This window comes from Scardinius erythrophthalmus (genome assembly GCF_964197995.2).
Source record: "Scardinius erythrophthalmus genome assembly, chromosome: 16".
Taxonomy (NCBI): domain Eukaryota; kingdom Metazoa; phylum Chordata; class Actinopteri; order Cypriniformes; family Leuciscidae; genus Scardinius; species Scardinius erythrophthalmus.
The window spans coordinates 28,291,935-28,304,280 of record NC_138236.1 but is presented as its reverse complement, the minus strand read 5'-3'; the positions used below and the strand labels follow the sequence as shown (position 1 = coordinate 28,304,280).

The window sequence follows — 12,346 nt, the reverse complement described above, 5'->3', positions numbered from 1 at the left end:
TCTTTCCTTGTACATTGCTTGAGGATTGACGAATTGTATGCATACACTAAAAGAGATGCTAGCAAGACAATTTCATAAATGGATTAATAATGTTATCTGGAATCTGTGAACTTCATGTCATTGTTTAGTCTAGATGCCATAGTTATTGCTTGTATTTTTGCAGTGTTTGTCATAGTGCTGAACTTTTAAGCTTAATAAAATAAAAACAAAGCACCATGCTGCAAACTCAAGTACAGAGGACTCAAAACAACAAGTTCAATAAGAAATAAATTGTAAAAATTCTGAAATATTCCTAAATAAATTTATATTCATTCCAGTTTAAGATTGGACTGGTCACACTAGTGTTCTTGCTGCTTTACATGTTTTCACTTTATACAGCATGATACCCATCACAAAACTTTATGGGCCCTATCTTGCACCCAGCGCAATTGACTTTGTACACTGATGCATGTATAATTCCTATTTTGCACCCGATGCACAGCGGACTTTTCCCTCCACAGATGCATGTCGGTAAATTAGGGAATGAACTTGCGCTCCCGGGGGCAGTTCAGCGAAAAGAGGAGGCGTGTTCCAGCGCAAAAGTTCCCTGGTGCTATTTTGCCGTTCCAGAAAACAAATCCGCCACAGACCAGGAAAAACCTAGTCTAAAGTCAGTGGCGCGTTATTCAGATGCTATTTTAAGGGCGCATGCTTGGCCATAATGTAGCGTGTGCACAACGCGCATACACTTTGCTTCTCTCATCTACACAGACGCAGCAGTTGCCATTTTTGCAAACCATACATAATTACAAGGAAAAATATTCCACGAGGGAAATCATTGTGGTGTCCATGAAGATGTGAAAAAATAGGCATAAATCTCACTTACACATTTACCCAAATTATTATATGCCTGTTTAACCAAAGTTAATTTGGGAGGGTTCCTCCCATCCCCATACGTCACTTCTCTGTCTTTTACGGCCCTGACGAGAATGTCGGTCTCCTCGGCTGTGAACCGCTCCTGGCGTGCGCCTGGCAAATCCGCCGTTATAATAGCAGTCCGCCATGGAACAAGCGCGCCTGCTTTTAAAGGGAATGTGAGATGACGCTCTTATTGGTTTATTTCATGTTACGCCCAAACCACACCTATGAGTAATGCAGCTACTTCAGACCAACCCATTTTAGATTTGTGTCGGGCACAAGAGTCATTTATCCCGCCGGTATAATAGCAACAGCGCCCGAGATCCGCCCACAAAGTTACTTGCATTTTGCGTTTGATACTTGCGTTTCAGATCATTAAAATAGGGCCCAAAATGTTTTACAGTATGTTATGTTAGGTTTATATGTCAAAAAAATTGCCAGCAGATAGGACAACATTTTTTAAATGCACATGTTTTTTGAAGGTTCATGTGCTGTCAGGATAAACTGGCTTGTCATGCAAGAATGTATACCTCTTTCACCACGTCTCTATTTATCTCTCAACTTGTTCATCTTGTTCTCCAGCTGTCTCTGACAACGGTTCTGGCATATGTTTGGACAATCGCCATGATTATGATGAACAAAACTGTGACAAAAAGGCCTTTTGAGACAGCCCTTACTAGCTTGATAGCTTAAGGACACAACCGATAATGGTGATCAACTTTCCTTTGAGGCTGATTGAAATGATAAGCTTTAGCTACAAAACGGTTGGATGAGGATTTAACCGTTTCACCTAAGAATTTTCCTAACCCTTGAAATTACAGTGGTTCCCACGATTAAGAAATTCATCTCAGAAAAGTCATGGAGATTTACTGGCTGACTGGTGTGGAAATCCTGGGATCTCTAAAGGTGATTTGCAAAATACTATATGTCCTCCTGTAATGGTGCTATTGATTCTCCAACATTTTTAAGTGCTGTAAGTGAACACTTTGGCTAAAATCAAACAAATTTACATAATTTCAGACCTGATAGCCAGATGTTTCATAGAAAGTTGAGTTTAATCAGCTTAGGTCTGCTTAGGCTGAGGTCTGCTACCTGATTTGAGCCCGAGGGAACCCGAAACCGGTTTAGCAAGGTTTTGATTGTTTTTTTGTATGGTGTCTCAAAATTAGATAGCACATGCTTGAAGAGGTCACACTCTCCTGTTAGAGCTTCAATTTAATGCCCACACAGACCTCTATCAAAAGCCATTCCCAAACCAATGCTTATGAGGTTTTACCAAAAGTAGAGATGCATTTACTGGCAATGGTTAGATCAGTCTTTAGATGGATGACAACATCAGCACTCATGACTCACAAAAAAATTCCTAGTAGCCTAAGTATGTTTCTTGTAACTAGAATTAATTATGAACTCTAACAAGCTATAAATGGACAGTCACCTTGTGACAGACTCCAGTATTATCAATTGCAGTTTAGCTCAATCCGTATCATAAAAGAGTGTCGTGTAATCCAGCCATTTTAGTCAAGTCAAGCCACCTTCATTTATATAGCGCTTTTGACCATATAGATTGTTTCAAAGCAGCTTTACAGTGATTATAGGAAATTAAAGTAACAAAGATTGTTTTGGCTCTACAGCAGCTCTAGAATAAAGTTATTGTCCCACTAAAGTTAGTTTTTGATTGATTCCATTGCAAAGATCATTAGTTATTAACTTAGTGACCGCTTACACGACACCGTTTTAACTGAAAACTTTTAATGTGTTCTGGACGTTCATTTGCACGACAACGGTGTTTGATGACTCGAGAACGCACATTTTGAAATAGGTTCCAAGGTGCAAGTTTTGAAATGTTTTAAGATGAATGATTTGTATGTCTGACAAATTGTAATTTTGTCCCACTAATTTGTTACTGGGTGATGGGTATAATCTGTTTGATGGGTGCAAAAGGTTTAAAAAATATTCCTTATATACAAGAGATCCCTGTTGAAATGCACCATCGTGCCTCCTTCAGCTTCATAAACCATCCTCTCTTTCCTATATTAATGTTATTACGTATTTTGGCAGAACCCATGTGCTCTGAGGGTTGTGGGATGTCTATCTCTGGGCAGGCTCCTCCTCGTCTTGATGGGGTAATCCCCTCTATGGCGGATGGCAGTAAATTCTTCCCCTCCCACAATCCCTCTGTTGGTCAGAATTCCGGCTCGTTTGTGGCCATTATGATATGTGTTACGAAACTGCAAAATGACTGTTTGCTTCCAAACCAGGACAGCCATTAGTAAAGGAAAACAAACTCTGGAGAAATCAGATCAAAGGTCACTGGTTATAGACATGCATAAGATAGATACGCATCATTACAATAATTTATGGAAGCGGATCAGCAGGTATTCTAATCTGCTGTTCTGTGTACAAACCGTGTATAGATTTGGCATGGAAATCACATAGGACTGAGTTTATTTGACATTTTGAGAGATTGAAATGGTTGTAAGTATATTTGGTAAAGTAACTAAACATGTTTGAGTTACTGAATAGGACACAGACTGATTTTTTATGATTTTTCTACAATCTTATACAAATGAGCTTTCACCCAAAGTGTGATGTATGTGTCTGGGCTCACTGGGAGGTAAAATAGATGCCTTGAAAAAAATATTGGGAATAAACAACATGGAAGGAAAAGAAGTGTGGTTAAAAATAAAGGTTTCATACGTTTTTTGTTGTTGTTGTTGTAGTAGTTGTTTTTTCAGTGATGCCATTTTGGGTTCCCTAAAGAATCTGTCATTGAATATTTCTTAAAGGTGCACTATGTAACTTTTGGCCCTATAGCAGTTAAGAAAAACAAAACTGCAGGCATTTTGTGGAAGAACATTATTTTGGTTGTGCTTCGGCTAGTGACTACATATGCTGATTAATATGACCCTTCGTAATAGATAATGATTTACAATGAACTCTGTTAGAGAGTTACATACTGTATGGCAATTTATTTGTTCAGTAAAATACCTTACTCACCTGTTGAGCAATAAAAACACCATATCCACATCACTTGTACATTTCAAATGCCAAGCCAATGTTGATTCTCCTTGTATTGCAAGCTTTGTCATGTTGTCTTTTTGCCAGCAGACTCTCCTCTGTTCTACATAAAAAAAATACAAAAAATCTTGGAGGATCGAGATTTAGCTGCTCCATCCAAGGAGCAGACATGGAGTTTCCAGAGATCTGGATGTGGGTGCCATAGGGTGCCCCATCTCTGAGTCAGAGGGTCCTTCCTCTACCTCATGTCAGCCAGACACAGCCAGAGATGGCATTCCTGGACCACCAGAGTGGACATCGCACGACCCACTGACTGCGCGGTGACCTTCGTCGCACGAAGCGCGAGGTCCGTCAGAGGGTCCTTCCTCAGAGGAGTGGGCCAGGGAGGGACTGTCACAAGGAGCATGAGTTCTGGGAACCAGGTCCAGGTGGGCCAATAGGGAGCCACCAGAAGGATCTGCTCTTCGTCCTCCCTGATTTTGCTCAGTGTCTGCACAAGTACGCTCACTGGGAGAAACGCATATTTGCAGAGGCCCCGGGGCCTAAAACAGCTGGCAGTGGGAGGTCTCTGAGGAGGCGAACAGGTCTACCTGAGCCTCTCCGAACTCTCTCTAGATCAGCTGAACCTGGGGGGTGGAGTCGCCATTCTCCCGGGAGCACAGCTCGTGATAGCTCGTCGGACCCAGAGATGGAAGAAACTGCTCTTTTATTGAAAATTTGGGTACCGCTGGTTTTGAGGCCAGCGGCGGAACAAAAACAAAAGGAAACAAAGGATTTTCCACCCGGCCCTCTTCCGGGGGAGGGAGCGGTGCGGTAACCGTCTCCCAAAGAGCAGGCCCGTCCGTCTCTGGGTAGCCTGTCCTAGGGCCACTTGCTCTTGGCTTTGCCACCCTTCTTGGTGGGGGCCTGGACTGGCGGGGGGTCTGGCTGCGACTGTCTCCACGGCGCCGTTTAGATGGAGGTTGCTGCTGTGGCGCGGGAGCGAGGGCAGACGCAGAAGGCCGTCCTTCGGCGACGAGCAGACTGAGGGGCCGCGGGTTGTGGGGTGAAGGCAGGTTGTGTTTGATGGCCTCAGTCTGCTTTTGTACAGCTGAGAACTGCTGGGCGAAGTTCTCGACCGTGTCGCCGAAGAGGTCATTCTGGAACACGGGGGAGTTAAGGAACCGGAGCTTGTCGGTCTCCCTCGTGTCAGCCAGACACAGCCAGAGATGGCGTTCCTGGACCACCAGAGTGAACATCGCATGACCCACTGACCGTGCGGTGACCTGCGTCACACGAAGTGCGAGGTCCGTTGCGGCAAGTTCCTGGAGAACTTGTGGGTTGTGACCATCCTCGTGCAGTTCCTTCAGTGCCTTGGCCTGATGGACTTGCAGCAAAGCCATGGTATGCATGGCAGAGGCGGCTTCACCACAGGCCTTGTAAGCCATGGTTCACTACGCCAAGTGGAGTTAGGGCACAGCTTCATAGCAATGGCCCACTCCACTGGCTGGATACGTGTGTATCCCTTAGCCGCCCCGCCATCAAGGGTGGTGAGGGAGGAGGAACCACCAGGATGGTTTCTGGCAGTAAAAGGTGCCGTCCACGTCCCCGTGAGCTCCTCGGGCACCTCCGGGAAGAAAGGCACTGGGGTGGGTTGCTGAGAACCAGCACACCAGTCATCCAGCCTCGAGGGCTCGGGACCCGGTGGAGGGTTCCACACGAGCCTGATCCTGTTGGCGGCCCGGGAAAGCATGGCCATCATCTCCCGGTCCGACTCGGGCACCGCTGGCATACCCGAAGGAGGCAGCGGCACCGAGTCATCATCTGCAGAGAGGTCTGACCCACCCTCCGATGCAGCGATTGACATCTTTTCATCGCGGGGAGCACCGAAGGAAACGACTGGTACACACCTCGAGGATGGTCCAGTGCGTTCCGTTCCTAGGGGGTTGGTTCCCCGAAGGTAGCGTGCTCACCGTGATCCTTAGGTCTCCCATGTCAGTGCCCAAAGCAACCCTCTGAGAAACGAGAGTCTCGACCGCAGCTCAGAGATGGTCATCTTCCCACAATGGGTACATGACTCATCCACGAAAGCTGCCTCAGCATGATTGTGACCATCCCGCGATCCCAGGTAATGACCGCATCCAGAAACACACAAATAGAACGTCATCTTTATAAAGACGCGTTCTATCTGTGTAAGCTCTTTTAGGGACTGCTCTCGCTAGTGCTGAAGCATGCAGGGGAGCAGTCACTGCGAACACAGACAGGAATGTGCACCTTGTCTGCGTGCTGTCTCTTTCCTTGCTGGTCTTACCAGCCGTGAAAACGGCCTTTGAGCGCTCTCAAGCGCACCTTACCAGCTGTTAGAACAGCTTTTGTTTGCTCAGTACAACAAAAACAAAAGGAAAGAAAGAGAGAGAAAAAAGAGAAAGAAATCTTGCTTAGGTTTCACAATCTTCTTCTGAAGAGTTATAGAGAGCATCGAAGTGCTTGGCTCCGAAGCAAAAGACTGAAGTGCAATCGCACCTTCTGCTCATTATATACCCGCGCTGCGTGGCTGAACAGCTGATGCAAATGATTGCATGCCAATGTGCATTGGCTCGTTTAGTTTCACTAGAAGTAGATTGGCCTCTCTAGTGGGATTCCTATTAGTCGGTCTGACGTACGTCGACAGTGACCGACTGATAGGGAACTGAGTAGTCTCATATACAACAGCTTGACACATCTGATGGAAGTCACAGATGTTTGAATGGGTTCATGGAAGATTTCTGACCAAAAACTGGATTTAATTATATTTGGTTGAATAACTTAAGCTTAAATGGCCAACATGCACTTTTTTATAAACTCCATGAAATCAAATTGGTGGCTTTTTGTTATATTCGAGGCCATCTGTCTACTCTTAAAATTTGTGAAAGTTAGCTTAGCATACATGCACATTTAAAATGTACAATTTCTCTTCCAAGAAATGATGCCACTTGTTGCAATAGGCATACAGATTTTTGCTTTCTAGAATGAAAAATACCAACTGCCTCTGACTAGCAATAGCAAGTACCGAATCGTGTTTCATGACTGTGATGTAAAGTAAAGGGCCTGTCCTCTAATATCTAATATCTCTAATATGCTATTTCATTACAAATAAAAAATAAAGATTCTAATTAGAATCAAACAGCATGCAGTGTGATGTCATATAGTATAACCTTTTCTATGTTCCACAAGTCCTTTATTTCTAGTTCCACAGAAAAATCAACGTTCTGTGGATTTCAAGAATCCAGAATATAATATGCTGATCTGGGCTGCGTTTCCCAATAGCATTGTAAGCTTAAGTTGATCATAGAACAATTACCACCAATGGTCTCTATGATCAACTTAGGCTTACGATGCTTTTGGGAAACGCAGCCCTGGAGAAATGAATCTTCCAAGAATCATATAGCCAGCCCAAGAACCTTAAACAACAACAACAACATGGTTCTTAAAAAAGTAAAGGTTATTTGCTGAATGTGCTTCAAAAGACATTGCAGAACTTAACATTACAGAATTTATGAGTGTATAACAATTTCAAACTCTTTTGTTCTAGCCTTGCTTTCTGATAACTATTGTATAGGCTACCCATCACATAGTCTGAGCTAGCTTGCTTTAACGTGCACTCTTATCATTCATATGCCATCAGCCTTTTCAAAAACAACTACTTACTGAGGAGACATGATAACAGAAATAAACTAATAAAGTCTACAGGACAACAGACTTCTGTATGATTGAATGGGCAAAATAAAATGGGGTGCAATTTTCCTAGATTAATCATGCATTTCATTGTTTTTTTTTTTTTTTTTTTTTTTTTTTTTGTTCTTAATACTACAGTGCTTTGTCTAAATGAAATGCTTGACATTTCATTTAGATTTGTGTATTAGAAACTGGTGTTAAATATATTTAAAATATTTTAGAGTTTAAAATTTTATCCAATATATTAAGACATTATGTGGACTTAATTTACTGGGTATTATGAAATAATATGTAATGGCTTTAATTGTAGTAGGCTAACTATATTTTAGCAGAAACTGTTCTGGTAGTTCTACTATTCCATTATGGTCATTTGTCTTCTTACAGTCGGAAAAATAGTCAAATAAAACCTTCTGATGGCAAAGTTACTCAATGACCTTTTGTACACGACCTAAATATCAGAAACAATATCTGGTAAGATTAAACCCATGAGCACGTTGGGGCTATCTTAATTGCCAAGAACATAATATACCGTTAATGTTTAACGAGTAGAGAGCAACAAAAATCGATGTGAAACGTGTTTTGCGTGTGTGTGTGTATACACACAGCCATGTTGTCAGTAATGCTTTAACCGTGTGTACTCTGCTGTGTCACGCGCTAAGCTTATTCAACGCACACATTGGTTCGCGCGGGGGTCTGGCCAGAACGCGAAACGCTAGTGGCTGATGACGGGGTGGTGTTGGCCTGGATGGGGCGGAGACTTTAGATACTGACAGCGTCCAGCGCAGCCACACATACATACACATTTACAGTGAATAAGGCACGGTTCGTCTCCGCTATAGAAAGGTAAGCGATGAATATTAGTTCTCACCCCTATATCTTTTTTTTTTTTTTTTTTTTTGAAACGAGCGTTCACACCAAACTTTGATCTGTGAGTGTGCACTGAGGGGGAAACGGGTGTAGGTTGCCCTAAAGAAGAACTTGTGAGTAAATAAGACCAGTGGGAGAGAGAGGGTTGAGAGGTGTGGCTATTCAGTCCTAGAATTCTAGAGAGTAAAGAAAACTTCAGTGTTGCAGCAGCAGAGTCAAATTTTATATATCAATGGTACACAGCTTGTAATTTACGCTGTAGCCTACTTTTTTTTGTCAGATCACCTAAAATGGACTCCACGTGGCAATTAAATGGTATTATTAAGTTAAACCTTGGAATTGATGTCAAGCTCCTACAAAACCCCTTTTTAATTGTCAGATCGGGTATTTTTTTTAATAATAAATAAAGGTAAACCTGCCTGTTACCGCTTTATCACAGTGTAGACATGTAACATGTAAGGTAAGACAAAAGCCATAATGCCGAAAGTAAGCAGAACACCCTCGTAACTAGATAGGTCTTACATGTAGGCTAATGCGAACTTGCAAGTGATGAAACTGCGCTTCCATAGAACACAAAAAACGTTCGTAATCTTAACGGGAGGGATGTAAATGTTTCATATTTATTATTCATGGATATATAATGTATATTTTGCGTATTTCTATGGTAAAATACATTTTTTATTAAAATGTATAAAATCCGTTGCAGCTTCCTGTATGAAAAACACCAAATATATGTTTTTATAATTACATTTTACAATGACAAAGATATTTTTAACAGCTCAAATATGTTGGCAATATTTAATTAAATATAGCCTACAGCTAGGAACTGTAAAATATTCAATCACTAAAATACCATTCTGTAATACTTCATTGTTATTTTTATTATTAGGCCTATTATTATTATCGTCGTCGTTGTTGTTGTTGTTGTTAGGGGCCAAGCACCGATGGTGCGTAGGCACCTATTGTATCCGTTAGTGTTCTTCTTCTTCCACTCTTTGAAGTCAATGGCAGCCCATAGAACCGTATGGTAAAAAGTTGTGAAATTTGGCACACAGATAGATGGCAGACAGCATTAACCATATATCAATTTTGGAGTCTCTAACTCAATCCCTCTAGTGCCATCAACTGTCCAAATTTCACTTACATTTATGCTAATAACTTTATGCTAGAAACAATCATTTTTTTCCATAACATCATGAACATTTTTCTGGCATTTAGAATTTTCAGAAAAACCTAAATTTTCAAACATGTTCTAGACGGTTAGCCCAATTTTCATCAAAATTGGCTCAGATCTTCTTCAGACCATGGTGACATAAAATATGGAAATCAAGTTGATTCGTCAAGCCGTTCTTGAATAAACGAAGCTCTTCAAAACGAAGAGCACGCCAAAATGGATGTTGGTCTATATCTCTGCAGGCCTGAGGGTGCCTGCACAGTTTTGGCACAGTGTCACTTAGAAAAATTGCTATTTTTGCTTATTACTTCCGAACGGTTTGACCAAAAATCACAAAAGCTCTTTAGATTTGGTATAGCATGCCGAGTCAAACGATACCCGTTTTAGATGGCGGCAATTTAGAATTTTGTTGTAAAATACTATATTTTACGAAGGCATTAGTGTTTTGTTAAGAAACTTGGTAAGTGTCATTGCCACCATGCCCTGATGGTACTCAAAAAGTTTCAGGGATGTGCCATCTTGTGGTCAAGAATATAACGAAATTTCCAAAAATGCTAATAGCTTTTGATAAATTTTGCCAATTGTAATGAAACTGGTCTTAATAGATTACTTGGGTAATGCTGAGAACATAGATACCAATTTTGCCATAGTCGGCCGAACTTCCTGTCCGGCATTTAGATTTTCTTTAAAAAACTACTTTTTAGCGCAATTTTCCACCGGACAAAATTGCGATTGTTAACTCATGATTTCTGTTCTGTCTGTGCGCACCAATCTTGCACTTCTATCTACTCCTCAACCAGACCACCTAGAGACTTCGGGTTTTCGGCATTATGTTAAGGAAGGTCTAATCTCGGGAACGCACAAAAAAAATCCAGGAAAAGATTTACTATCTCTTAGTGTTGTGATCCCATTCCCATGACGTGAGAAAATTGCGCTAAAACACTCACTGAGTTTTTATTACTTGTTTTAACTCCTCCTAGACTATTTCTCAGATTTTCATGAAAATTTAATCAGATCATCCTCACACCTTGCTGACGGAACACGGAATTCAAGTCAATTCATCAAACCATTCTCATTTAACATGAGAATTTCTACAAACACACCAATATGGACGTGAGGCTATATCTCCGCACCGCTTTAGTGTATTCTAAGCAAACTTAAACAATTTAGCACAGTGCCAACTAGTAGACACGATGTTTTATTATTATTTTTTGCTTATAACTATTGAACAGTTGTGTCAATACAATGTATAATAAAATGTGTCACCCAACACTGAGTACACCAGACCAATTTGGTGTTAGTGCCACCTATTAGTCAGAAGTAATAATCAATTATGTCACGTAAATGTAACAAAAGAGACAGTAGTTGTATCTGTATAATGACATGTTTTACATGCTTCCTTTTGTGGCACTTTGGCACAGATATCATCTTTTAGAAGACCAAACTGGAAATAAAGAGATGGTTCACCCAAAAATGAAAATTCTGTGGATCATAAAAGAAGATATTTTAAGAAATGTAGTGGAAGTCAATGGTCACCAAAATTGTTTAGTCACTAACATTCTTCAAAATATCTTCCTTGTGTTCTGCAGAAGAAAGAAAGTCATACAGGTTTGGAATGACATGAGGGTTATTAAATGATGACAGCCTGTTTTTTGGGTGAACTATGCACTTAAACAGTTCTGATCATGTGACTATTTACATCAGTTAAAATGTTCAGTTAAATCAGGACTGTCTGCACATTCATTTATAGTGCACAACTGTGAAAAAATACTTAAACAATTTAAACTTAGATAACAAATGCTAGTGAGATTAAATGGGTTAAAAACATGTTTTGTAGTCCTGATGAGGAATACCACAAGGTCCTGCTCTAGGTCCTATTTCATTCTCAGGAGGTTTCTCCACTGATGGGCTGAGACTAAAGACACGGTTCAGTTTGAGGATTAAGCTTTTAGGGGTGGGGCTATTGGAAGAGGAGGAATTGTTTGCTGTGTATTGGGGAAAGTCAGCTGAGAGATAGAAACATTGTGGATACATGCATTGGGATAATAGAGATCCAGAAGCAGGAGCAGTTATGGAAAAGCAGTCTTGTAATACTACGTGTGCATTTAGCTCTCTGTGACCGGGCTGACGCAGGGCTTTTTTACACACGCCAGACACCGGTAAGTTCGGATTCATAAATGCTTTTAAATGGGTCCACAATGATTTAAACCCCTGTTTAAAGAGCATGACAAATTTAAAAAGCTTTGAATGGTGATTCATTCACTGTGTAGTGCTGAAGGAGTGTCGAAGGGGGGTTGTGTGTGTAGATCAGAGTGGGGAAGGTTTGTGTTAAAGTGTTTTGCTCATTATTAATCCATTAATACAAGAGGGAAATGCAATGTAGAAACATTATATTCTGAGTTCTTTCCATCCTCATGGACAGTCACATCATGTATTTATCTTGACCAGGACACTCCTGTAAAAGAGACTAATCTCATCAAGGTTCTCTCCTGGTTAAATAAAGGCTCAATAAACAATAAAATAAAACTTTCTGAGGCAAGTTGTTCACTAAGATTGAGCTGCTTCATTAAAATATCTCTAAAATATATTTTTTCAATGAATATGTTTTAAATTTTGATAATTGCTATCACACATACCTGCTTGCTGTAGTTAATTGTCATACTGCAGTTTCTTGTACGTCCTTATGGTAAGATACTG

General features: G+C 41.0%; 1 protein-coding gene across 2 annotated transcripts in view; it reads left to right on the top strand.

Annotated features, from left to right (window-relative positions):
* Nucleotides 1-8,395: 8,395 nt before the first annotated feature.
* Nucleotides 8,396-12,346, top strand: part of grb10b (growth factor receptor-bound protein 10b) — a 131,228-nt gene continuing 127,277 nt past the window's right edge. The window contains exon 1 of one of the 2 annotated variants that reach the window (XM_081388424.1): nucleotides 8,396-8,451. The gene's annotated coding sequence lies outside the window, so the exon portion shown is untranslated. Of the gene's footprint in view, nucleotides 8,452-11,530; nucleotides 11,809-12,346 lie in introns of those variants that run through there. The other variant, XM_081388423.1, reaches the window with a different exon arrangement.